At 44.1% G+C, this 12,645-nt stretch overlaps 1 long non-coding RNA gene across 2 annotated transcripts; it reads left to right on the plus strand.

The window, feature by feature from the left end:
- Positions 1–1,554: 1,554 nt before the first annotated feature.
- On the plus strand, positions 1,555–8,816 carry LOC119153021. 2 transcript variants are annotated; one of them, XR_005106014.1, is made up of 4 exons: positions 1,555–1,706; positions 3,895–4,058; positions 5,965–6,076; positions 6,267–8,816. It is a non-coding gene; the product is annotated as an uncharacterized LOC119153021 (long non-coding RNA). The 2 variants fall into 2 exon arrangements; XR_005106013.1 differs by having other exon boundaries at positions 1,555–4,058.
- Positions 8,817–12,645: the final 3,829 nt, after the last annotated feature.

Here is a 12,645-nt window from a genome sequence, read left to right on the forward strand (position 1 = left end):
CTTGTACTAGAGATCTGCATTATCAGCGATGCTTTTGTAGGAGCCTTCATAGCTACATATGGCAGTCTTAATTTTGGGTGCATATCTAAGGCCAAATCCTGATCTTGGTGGCACCAGTGTAAAACTGAAATTTATTGTTACATTCACTCAAAAGTAAGCTCTAGGCTTACTTTGGGAACAGAATCTGACCAAACATCCCCTTCTGGATGAAGGGAGAATTGTACCCTTCGCGGCAGCAGGGTGTAAGAAAGAAAACCTTGTATCCCACTAGAGATCCCTCAGTGTATGGTGGAGAGGGCTGCAGGTCTGCGTGTGTTTTCACATGTGCTTGTGCTTGCACTTGGGAGAGACAGGCTGTCTCCATGAGCCGCAGCAGCTCCTCACTACATGCACAGCTGTCTCTTCACTCTGGGTAGGTAGCTGTGCCTGTAGTGTGTGTGTGCCGCTGGGTGTGGGTCATAATCAGTGTGCACCGAATCATCCCTTGAGCATAAAAACATATGTCCCTTATGCCTCAGAGTCTGCCTGGGGGAGAAAGCATGAAATTGAATCTTCTTTGTGGGTACGTGTCAAAAATCCCATATATATATATATATATATATGCACACACATGTGTGTGTGCATAAACACACACACACATATATATGTATGGTTTTTTTGTATATGTGTGTGTGTGCATAAACACACACACATATATGTGTGTATTTTTGTGCTTTCATATTATTTGAGGGTGTCTTTTCTGTGATTCTGTGCTAGTAGGCACAAAAGCAGTACTGAAGATTAATTCCATTTAATTGTAGCGATAAAGAACATGGCAGTCACAAGAGGTTTGCCATCAGTGTTGGAGGACATTAAGTATTTGGGTTTTTTCAGTTGCAAGATAATAATGTTCTGGTGTAAATGTTTTATAATTATCTCATGAATTATTCACAGTTAACTTGATAACCCAGCGTTTTATGGGATATGGTCTCTAGAGTGCAAGGAGGGGAGGGAAAATTTAAAAATAAATAAATGTGAAGACAGGACCCAGCTGCAACAATGAGAAAGCACAGAGGCCTCTGATTTATTTTCTGTCTGCACTGAAGGGTGGTTTCATTCTTTCATTTATATTTTTGTGGTGATGAGCCACAGAACATAAGTGGATGAGGTTATTTTATATATATGTATATAAGGAAAAGAAAAACTGGGAAAGAAATCAAACTCCCTTCACTGTTTTTTAATCTGAAAGTGGTGCTTGAATTATTTCACGTATTGTTGCAGAGCTCAGAGGTTCTATTATTGTTGATACTGTTTGCATCTGGTGAAGCATCAACAGATATTTCTGGACCTTTTTTCTCTCTTTCCCTTTCCTTCTCTTTCCCCTTCTCTTCCTTCTTTCATCCTTATTCTAATGCAAGTTCTTTATTCACTTTTCTTCTTTTCCCTTTCCTTTTCAGTTCCTCTAGGCTTGTCTTTTTCTCACTACTTCTCTCTGATTCTTTCATCACTTCTCATCTTTCAATGTTTTCTTCTGTCTGTAACTCCTTCTTTGTTTTCTCCATTGCTAACAGGATCTTGATATCTGCTGAAGCCCATGGGTCTCAACCCAAATCAGCTGAAGAAAATCAGACCCAAGAAGAGTTCCTGCAATTTAACAAAATGTGGTGACAGCTTCTGGAAGAAGTGTTGAAATTCACACCTGCACATCCAGCCTGAATGCCCATCAGGTCTAGATAACCAAAATACACTGGAAAGAAATGTAGTAACTTCATTGTCGTACCCCAGAGATCAATGGCACAAAATACCCAGTGAGGGACTGGAGAAGTCTCCCAGCTTGCCTGGTATCTATGAATCCAAATGGAAAAGAGAATGTGGCAAAGACACTCGGTCCTACTGTGAGCAAAGGCTGCCCTCGTACCCAGGGAAGCAACTAATAGTTGGCACAGGACTGAGAGCTCTGGGGAGCTGTGCAGGAGCGATGTCTCCTGTGGGGAAGAAAAAAGCTTAGTGCAGACTCCAAGTTCTTCTCAGTACGGGCAGTGGGAAGGGAACAGCGTAATGTCTGGAATTACCTGTCATTCCTAGCTGGCATCCAGGCTCTTAGCTGTGGTGAGGTTTGTTGCACTGGGGTTTCCATAAAGAGCGTTCATCAATCAGGAATGCAGGTACTTTTTCAAAGAAACTCTGGGCGTCTGCAGAGCTTGATGGATATGCTTATAAATTTGAAAGTGGCAGTTTGGAGGGCAATTTGGAGGGTAGCTGGCAAGACATGAGCCATTGTGGAAAAATGAATTCACAGGCAGGACTTCTTTGAGAATGAATTTGAGAATGAAAGTGATTCCACCAACCTGCTTCATTCGTTTATTTAAATTTATGCTATAAAATGAACAGCAGAGGAAAGCCAAAACTTGCACTGATGATTTTTCTTCTTTGTTCCTTACCTTCTTTTATTTATTGAGCTGCTCTGGATACACCTTTCAAAAGACTTTTTTTTTTTTTTTTGATTCACTGTTTATTATATCTTCATCAGCCTTGAAATGGGAGCTGCAGGCAGCTTGATAAATGGATCAAAAAGCTGCTTCTGCCAGAATCAAACTAACAAACCCCCTCAATATCCATAACCCCTTTTGTTTTAACATTTCTAAAACAAGCATGATTTCCCTCAGAGCAACACTGAAGAGTGATGCCCCAGTATCCGTAAGTGTTTCAGCAAAGGGATTTCTTTATTCAGTTATGTCCAGGGCAGAAGTTTGTCACTGGGTCACGAACAGGACTCAGCCTGCAGCACGGGAGAGCAAGGGTAGCTGGGGTATGGTAGAGAGAGTCCTTGGAAGGCTGAACAAATCCTGACTCTAAAATGTGCTGGGCAGGTTGATGGAGTAAATGAGCCAACATGTACGAAATTGGGTCTTGCTCACAGAAACTAACTTTCTTCCATACAGCTGGGGTTTTTTTGCCTAGATGCTTTCTAAACTCTCCCTTTTCTTCCAATCCGTCTTTAAATATGGACAGCTAAATATAGCCCAGGTTCAAACCTTTTGTCTTCAGCACACTTACTGAGTTCCACAGTTGGTGCAGCCTGGCAGTAAACCAGGGCTTTAGCTACTGTGATTTATTGATAGAGGTAAGTGGTTCAGCCCCATCTGTGATAGTACAAAATGTTCAGAAGAAAATAAATACCCCATAAGAAAGTGGTAATGGACCATCAGATGCAGAGCTCCCAAACAGCCAGGTGAAGACATCACATTTCCTGCTGTAGTAGATAGCACAGGTGTTGCAGCAAAGTGGGGGGTGGCGGGGCAGGCATGGGAGGTGGGGGACAAGTTTGGACAACCCAACACCCCCCCCCCCCCAACAAAACAAAACCTAAAACAAATAAAAAAGGCATGAAGTTGTATGACTTGTGAGAGGGAGTAGCAAAGCTCTAGTGGTGGATCCCGAGGGCAAAATGACAGAGGTTTGTGTTCCTGTCCTCATTAACCTTGTTTCACCTCTGCATGCAAAACTGGTTAATATGCAAAGCAGAAGATGTGAATCTTGGCCTGAGCTCATTGGTATGTAATTTGCCAGTATGGGTCATGCTGAGAACAGTGCATCCTGCTCTCCTAACACCGTTTCCAGAATGCAGCAAGTTGGCAGCACCCAAGGGCTGCCGCAAGGATGCCTGATGGGCTCTGCCAAAGCCAACAGTCTTCTCGTCGCTGTTCCTACCCACTGCTTGCCTGGTTTCCAACCATCTGTGTCATCAGTGGGCTGCCAGGGTCCTGGGCTGGTTACAGTCACATCTTCCAAGTAATGATTCCAGTGCCATGGTCATGCTGTGGGTTTGTTTCTGAATTATGGAGAGCCAGTATTACTGAATTATTACAGTGAACTGCTCCTGTCTGGGTTTTTTTTTTCTCCCATCTTTTCCAGTCTGTCTTAAGAACTGTCTGCCTTCAGAAAGAATTTTGCTGTTCCTTGGGGCAGGAGGTGAATATGAGTGGAGAAGGATGGAGAGCTGGAGGCTGCCTTTCTCTTGCTGGAAACACACAGCATGCACAAAGCCATGCAGGCAGGAATACTAATTGGAATAAGAGGTAAGAGATCAGAAGGTACCTTGACCCTTGTGGCTCGCTGGTTGTTTAGAACGCATAATTGGAGTTTGTTTAACACCAAAGGATAACTGATCATTCACAGGAAAGAAGCCAGCGGAGGGGATCAATTTTTCTATTGCTGTGCTAGAAAAATAGCAGAAAAGGGATGGTTCTTTACCTTTTACAGCAAAGCAGAAGAAATACATGCTTAAGACTGATGGTAGAAAGAGCTGACAGAGGGTTTGTTGGGTGCTGGCTGTCATTTCAGTCTTGAGCTTCAGTGAATGCCTGTGGATGATGCATATCCTGCACTTCAGCTGTGGCCCGGCTGGAGGCAGGGCAGAGGACAGCTCTACAATCCTTGAACTAGAAAGAAAAATTAAGTCACCTTGAAGGTGAAATAAGGAATATCCAGGCCACAGACTGATGTGTGGAATAGTAATCTGGGGAGATCACAACTAAGCACTTCAATCTCCATTTTCTGTGTAGGCCATACTGATGCATACTTTGTATAGACATAAGAGTTACCAAGAGCTGACTTCACTTGATAGAGCCAGAGCTTGGTTTGCACTTCACCTGTGGGATCCTGTAGTAAAAGCACAGATTCTTTTTTGGGGGGGAACAAATTTGTTTTATCAAAATGCTTAGCTGAAGGCTTTTGTTTCCCATCAAATACCTGTTGAGCCTTGCTTGAAGGGTCTCACAGAAGTGGTAGAAGAAGTGACTCTTCGGATGGGATTCAGTGTAGAAAGTCGTAATTATAGGCTTTGGCAGGGAACATGGTTCTGAATTAGGTATATCTGGACTTGTGTTGGTTGTGCATCAATATTCTGATCTCTCATCCAGAGGGTGCAATCTGTATACAATTATAATGCCACTCCCCTGTAAAACAAAACTAAAAGGCTGAGAATTGCCCTGAAACAAGAGTATTTTTCAGGTCAGCTTGGACGAGCAGGCCAAGCCTGACTTGCCAGCTGTGTGATGCCACCGCACATGTCTGCTCTGACCTAAGGACCATTCTGGGTTTCTGTGAGCCTGCGCTGTGCTGACTGAACAGCACACATATCTCTCTTGCTGAGATTATCCAGCGACAGCCCTCTGGACACTTTTGAGCAGGGAAAAAAAGAAAGGAAAACAAGAAGAATCTCTGAATCATGAATCAACACCGAGGGAGCTGGAGCAGGTTGTCTCTTGGGGCATGGCGTGCACCCCACAGGCGTGCTTGTAGTCCAAGGCTGCTGGAAGTCACAGGGCACCCCATTGCCTCCTCCCCACGCAGGTTTGCGTGGCACAAGGCTGACCTCCAGTGGGCACTGACTAGTGTCGTTGGCCTGTAAATCTGCAGAAGATGAGTACAAACGCTCTTTAAAGGCCACATACTCAGATTTCAGGGTAGATATTTGCTCCTTGCCCCCTTCAGGCCCTTCTGGCCTATAAACCAAACCTTAGGAGCAGCCTCCTACTGAGCTGGTAAATGCAATGTGGTTGCACTGAGACAGACCATTCTGAATATGTCCTCACGAAGCAGGGAGGAAATATCCTAACTGTGGCCTCTGTCCCTACAGAGCCAAGTGGTGAGCAAGAAAGGGGCAGCAAGGAAAGGGAAGAGCCTGAAGCTTTTGGGGCAGAATGAGTTTCATTCTGAATGAGGCTGTATCCCTCACAAAGTCCAGGACTAAGGACAGGGACCTGACTGCAGTGCCATCTCCTCACAGCTGTGTAGTTTTATCTCATTCCCCCTAACTTCATGGGTCAGCCACCGGAGTCCCAAGAAGGCTCGTCCTCCAGCTGCACTGCTACCAGGGTTCCAGTTAGTTACCTCCAAGTATACACGCATGACTTGCAACTCTGCCTTTGTAGGGTGAGGGGGGAAACACATCCCAATTCAATCTGTGGTTCCACATTGCAGGGCAGCAAACAGCTGGAAGGAAGTGCACATCTGAATGAGGAGGAACCATCTCTACAAACAGTCACCCAGGCTTTCCTTCCTTCCCAGAAACCACGGGTGTCTTCTGCTAAAGGTAGGGATACAGGTCTCTGATTCCTCTCATAACTGCCACAAACCCACCCCTGCCTTTTATATTGCTGGTGGGAGTTTAGTTCCCCCTCCCCTATGTCTTTATAGGTGGCTTCATATGCCCTCAATAGAATTCTGTCGGTGGCTGACCTCTCCCCCGTGTGTGAATACAGATCTCTCCTCGTTCTCCTCAGAGCAGCATCCTGCTTCTACCGGTGAGGAATCACTGACACCATGACAAAACCTGACGGACTTAGGAAGAGCTGTCCTGGCTGGGTAATAGCTACCTGACCTCCAGCAGAAGGTGCAACCTTACCTACTAGAAGGTGAGAAACCCATCAGGTGCTAGAGATAGATCCTCCTGATTTCCAAAGCAAACCTGTTATCACAGGCTAAAGAGAGGATGAAGTATGAGGGATGATCTAGTCCAGTTAGTGCATTTTTGTCTCAGAGGGGATTTTCAAGAGACAGCTATCATCAGTGTATGGCTTTGGGGCAACCAGAGCTACATTAACCAAAAGACATCTTTGGCCTACCAAATGTGTAACTAACAGGAGGTTATCCTGGACTGAGTACCTCCAGTGTTGAGACTCACTATGTCTCAGGTTTAGCTCAGGTTTGCACCCAGGGCAGTTTCCACCAGGTATAGACTTTGAACCTGGGCACTTTCCACCTATCTGAATACGGCAAGAGGAGGTGGAAAGATTGCAGTGCCCTTGGCATCTTCTCAGCACTCACCTGGCAATTTCTACAGACATCCATTGCGGACCTCAATGGTTGTGATGAACTTGGAGAGGCTGCAAAATGGATAGACAAAATGCCCCACTTAAAAGCAGCTCAAAGGAAAGGCAGGAGCTGTGAGCAGCCGGGAGAGGGGTCTGGAGGGAGCAGGACAGACAGAGCCGAGCTGCCTTTCCCAAAGCCTGCTTAGCATAGGCCAGGGCCCCCATTTGCTATTGACTGGAGGGATGTTTTACAAGTGCCCCTTCTGGCTTAGAGAGATATGAAATCTGTCTGTAATTAAGTTAATTTGGAGTTGAACATGGGCAAAGATAATGAGCTGGAAATAACAAAAGAAGATTAAGAAAGAGAGGAAGGTGTTGCTAAGAAACAGATCTATTGCCCCAAATCCTCCCCCCTGCCCAATCAAATAAAAGGTTTTTAGGAGCTGGATGGTTGAGTGATGGGGCAGACAGAGCACAGGCGTGATGATTGCTATATAAAGGCTCAAAATAATGAAGGAGATAAGAAGAGAGGTATGACTTGGAGAACTGAGGAAGGCAAAAAGGAGGAGAAAAATTATTTCTTATGCAAGTGACAGTTGTAGCCAGTACAGTTTAGTGGCAGAGCAGTGGCTTTGGGATCAGCAGAGGGTGCCTGCTGCCTGACTTGCCTGCTGGTCTCAGGGAACCCTTCCAGTGCCCTGAGCCTCTACTGGGAAGTGCTCTGAGACGTGTAAATAAGGCCACCATGTCTTGCTTATCAAAGATGAGCAAATAGCCCCTCTTGAAGGACAAGGCTTTTATTTTCTTCAGCATTTGACCCTGGTGAGTGTTCCCACTGGAGTCAAGCATCAGGGTGAAGACTTAAGACTGTTTCTCCTTGGCTTTTAGAAATGCTATAAAATACAGCCTGTTCAAGCCAAAAGGAGGATGGAAAAGAGGTCTGCCGAAGGGAGCAGAATACTTAACAGTCTGCACAGCATAAGTAAATAGACAAGTTATGATCAATGAGTTTGTTTGAATTTGACAGAGCTTTCCTGCAAACATGGGGGAGGGAAGGGGGGCAAAACATTCCCTGCCAGTGTGAGCTGTAATAAAGAACCTGCTGTTTTCTGATTCTCACTCTCTGTGAAAATTGAAAAGGTTAGCCAGGTAATTGAAATCGGGACTGGAATACCAATACGTGTGAAAGCCTTACAGCTGGCAAATAAAGTTGCAGGGAAAAAGACTCAATCCTCAGTGGAATTGCTTAGCAGCAAAAAGACAGGATAGATGGTGGGGAGAGGATTCTTCAATATACCTGTTCCTCATGGGAGGGGAGATAGGGGAAGGAATGAGACCTGAAGCAACCCGACTGAGGCTAACACTTGTATGAGTGCTCTTTGCTGTTAATACAAGTCACACTGTAAAAAAGTGTAGTGTGCAAAGGCTGAATCATGGCAGTCATTGCTGCCTCTTGGAGTAATGTACTAGGTTTACTGGGAATTGTTAGGCTGCCACGTCAGACCCAGCTAAGGGACTGTTTCTTGTTATATGTGCAGAGAGAGAACTTCACACAACAGCCCCTTGTGTTGGGGCTGAGATATGTAAGCAAACTAGGTGCAACTGGACCATTGTCAACTGCCTGTTCATCTTGGTTGTATGCAGGAACACAAACTGATTTGCATTATTTTAAGCTAAGGCCAGGGAGGTAGAAGGTTACTGCTGAGCAGCTGAGGAATGGTTCCTTGTTACACTACTTTGTGCTCTACGTGTCCAAGTCACAGTGGAGGGTCCTGCCATTGCTACTGCAATGTAAATTTGTATGTGTTTCTGTTTCTGTGGTCTGTTTTTCTGCATGATCAGGTAACTTGAGCTGGGAAGAAACAGTGGTGCAGGTCTTGGGGGAGCTGAGGTTTGTGGTATTAGTAGAGTTCATTCACGTTCAAAGCCCCCTCCACATGTAATATTTCCTTAGCACCAACCCAACCAACGGAAACTCCAGTCTGTATGTGGTTAAATAAACAATAAATATACCTCCAAGTCCCTGTGTTAGTGTTTTATTTCCTTCCTCATGTAAAGGCTGGGGAGTTCTTCTATTTCCCGAAACCGTGACTCTTGCAGTTTTTTGCTGCAGTTGCTCAGTCCTGCCCAACCCACCTGCACTGCAGTCAACAGCAGCATGAAAAAAACTTCTCTTTGGAGCTCTTCCATTGAGTTCAGGCAGCTATTCAGCACATTCTGTGGCAGGATAGGTACCTTTCCTGCCCTCACCAGCTCCTACAGAAGGGAAGGAAAACTGCAAGCTTGCAACCAAATGCTGCAAACCCTACAAATGGTAAAGCTTTGTTTGAATTTCCCACCTTGTGAGAGCATGGGCCAGGTGTCCCAGAGGCACCACCCCCAGATCAATGAGCAAAATGGTAAGTGAACCCCTGAAGATGCTGTTCTCCCAGTGTTTTAGGGTGAATTAATTGTTAGCCATTTGTTTTGCTCATTTGGAGCATGATTTTCCTAGTGAGTCATTTCTAAGGGAGTCTCTTGGGTTTTAAAGAAATTAAATGAATTGAAAGGGACTGACAAACATAACTGCTCTGCAACAAGGAACATACAGCATTCCAAGGTAACCTGTACCTAGTTGTCTAGCTATGCTTTTCAACTGCATAAGTATAAAATATGTATATGTTAATAATATGTATAAAAACTACCTGCAAAACACCTAAGCTAGATGACTGAAATAAGTCAGCTGAGTTGATTTTAGCACAGCTTTTCTTTCCTCCTCACATTCCTTATAAAAGGAATCCATATGACCTCTGATGGAGATCTTCATGTTGTAGACATCTGAGTCTAAGGGTCTTTTGAAAAACCCACTTCTAGCCAAAAAAGCAAACAAAAGTTTGTTCCTCTGGGAAGGAGCTTAGCTGCACTTCACAGCATAGTAGAAACTGAGGATGTATGAAAGAAGTTATTTGGGCTTTTAAAATAGAGCCTTCAGTATTTCATTCATGAATTAGCTATCCTAGTGGGAAGCAAATTATTCCAACAGCTTCCAGACTCCTAAAATCAACCCTTCTTTAAAAGTTAAGTGTATTTAAGGTAATTTGCCTTAAAAACAACAGCTGCAACTCTTCAAGGTTTCACAAAGTCTAGACAGTAACAGAGTCTTCCACTTCTGGTGGCACATGAGCTTAGCTCCCTGCCCCTGTATCTGGGTTATGACCAGAGCAGGCTACCGACTAGCCAAAATGTGAAATGGAAAGAAATATGGAAGAAAATCAGCAACCCTTGACCAGGTGAGGTTCTTACATTATGGTCCATGCTTATTTCACACATGGCAAATTCCTTTTTATCAAGTCAGGGAAACCAGTCCTGAATGATGCACAAGATGGTCACTGGCTTTTGGTGCATGAACCTTTATTGCTTGTGATCTACCCTAACAGCCTCAGAAGCGTTTATTTTCCCATCAGGGAAATCTGCAAGGCCCAAATTGGGCAACCCTCTGCAGAGTTTCTTTTCAAAATCTTTTATCCCCAGCTTACTCTGGTGGACATTTGTCATCGTTGCATCAGCTTGAGCAAAATTCTAACCCCAACTTTTAATCCTTGCAAGAGTTTCTGATTGTTTGATTTCCTGTCCTTTCCCCTTATTCCTCCTCGGTTTATTGTAGAAAGAGAAAGTCCAGATTATTGTTCTGTTTTTGTTACCATATTTTTCCTTACTTTAATATCCATTTGATATGGAAATGCTACAGCTCAGCCATTTGCTAGTCTGTGGAACAAACCTCAGTGGGGAAAACCCTAGCAAGTATCATACTGAACAGCAGAGAAAATGAGGCAAATGACTGTGGAAAAAAAGAGGGGGAGAGCGGGCCTGGCTGTTACACAGCCTGGGAAGCAACACTTTTTGGTTTGAGACCTTCTCCTGGCTATGGCAACCATGCTGCCCAGTTTTTACTCTTGCCTCCTGAAGAAGCGGTCATGCAGAGCACTTGGATGCAGTAAACCACACGGGGATTAATGCTGTATTTTCATGCATGTATACCAGCTGAAATAATCTGCTTTTTTTTTTTTTTTTTCTTTTTCAAAGTACTGTGATTTCTAATAAGTCCTTAGTGTCCTGCACTTGGTGCTGACTGAACACCCAGGGGATCCCCATTTTCTGCTACTCATATGAAATCAGAGGGAGAAATGAGAAGCACGATTGCTAAAGAGTGGACCAGACATAGGAAGAGAGACTCTAGTGTATTTATTTTCATGTTACACACAAATACATATAAGCAGCTCTGCAGCTGAACATTTAGTTTTACTGATAAGCCATAGTTTTAACACTTCAAAACACAGTAGTGTCCAAAACCTCTTCAGATAAACTGAAACAGAGTTGTCCACTTGCTGTCATGGTGTTTTTTCCAGTACTGAACCTGGCTTTAGATCTGAGCACCACTCATTGGTAATGCAAACAGTTCTTCTCTCCTTTAAGTGCTTCCTTGCAACACATTTCAAACTGTCCATGTTTTGCTCACCATGCTGGAGCATTGCCCCAGTGCTCCACATTATCTGCTCACACACTTCCCAGAAGGAAACAGAAGCAGAGAAATAAATCAATAGACAGTTCTGTCTAGAAAGTCACGCTTGACTTCAAATAAATACATTTCTATCACACTAGACCACTTTGAGGGAAAATAAGTTCTCTGTTTTCTTGCAAGAGGAGCTTTTCTCTAGCCAGTTGCCAACGTTTTTCAGCACTTGGCTATGAAAGCTGCTAACTGTATAAATAAAGGAATATCATCAGCTTTCATGACATCTCTATCCATCTTCCCAGTATTTTCATATTTGGATCCAGCTCCAAAATTCAGCCAGGTAAATATCAGAACAGAGTGATAAAATAACACAAGCACTGACCTTTTGGGAAGAAAAGCCTCAAAGCCACCAGCGGACATTGACTACACTTTAGGTATAAAGTGCATTGACTGCTTTCTACAGACACCCCCACCCCCCACCCCCCACCCCCCTCAAGAACGAAGGGGTACTGAGCTGCGCTGTCACAGGGAACCAGGGAACTGAACTCGGAGCACTCAACCTCAAGCCAGCCCACATTTTTTTCACAGCATAATGTAGAAGACCTTTGACATTTCTCTCCCAATAACACTTTCAGAGAAAGTTTGACTTGGTGCAGGACTAAACGTTTTCAGCTTTGCTTTTGACATTTGTCCAAAAAAGCTGAGTAATTTTTGGTTATCAGTGTCACTTTTTAGATGGATGTCAAATTAAATGTGATAAAAACTGCTTTTAGGACCAAAAAAAAAAAAAAAGTTATTTCAGAACTGGAGGTGAGTTCCTGGTCATTTGCTTCTAACTATTTCTTTTCCAAAATTTCCCCATCCATGCACACTTCCCTGCCCTTCCACCCTGCCTTCTCCTTCCTCAGAAAACCCTTTGTCTTCCCTAGTAACAAAAATTTGGCTGTTTTGTTTAGGATCACACAAAATCTTCACCCTACAGCTTCACATTCCAATCCTGACTGCAGGTCTGTGTGCTCAACTGCAAGTCAAGAGATGCATTTAACAGCCCTGAGCTTTGCAGCTGAGCTTGCAATTGTCCCATGAGGGAAGGAGAAGAGAGCAGCATCACTCATGCATGGCTCTCCATGCACCAACACAAGACTCTGTCTGGTTCTAAATGCATAAGATGCATTCAGAGAGCCACAAAATCTTACAGAGGAATGTCTCCATCGTACAGTGGATGTGTGACTATGTCAAACTGTACTGTCTCCTCGCTGCTTTGCCTGGGTGCCTATGATGGCAGAGAGGACACACTTGCAGTGGCACAGCTCTGGGATAAAGGAGGATAACCCCCTGAGCTCTGTTAGGGAGTTG

Source organism: Falco rusticolus, chromosome 8 (assembly GCF_015220075.1).
Source record: "Falco rusticolus isolate bFalRus1 chromosome 8, bFalRus1.pri, whole genome shotgun sequence".
Classification (NCBI taxonomy): domain Eukaryota; kingdom Metazoa; phylum Chordata; class Aves; order Falconiformes; family Falconidae; genus Falco; species Falco rusticolus.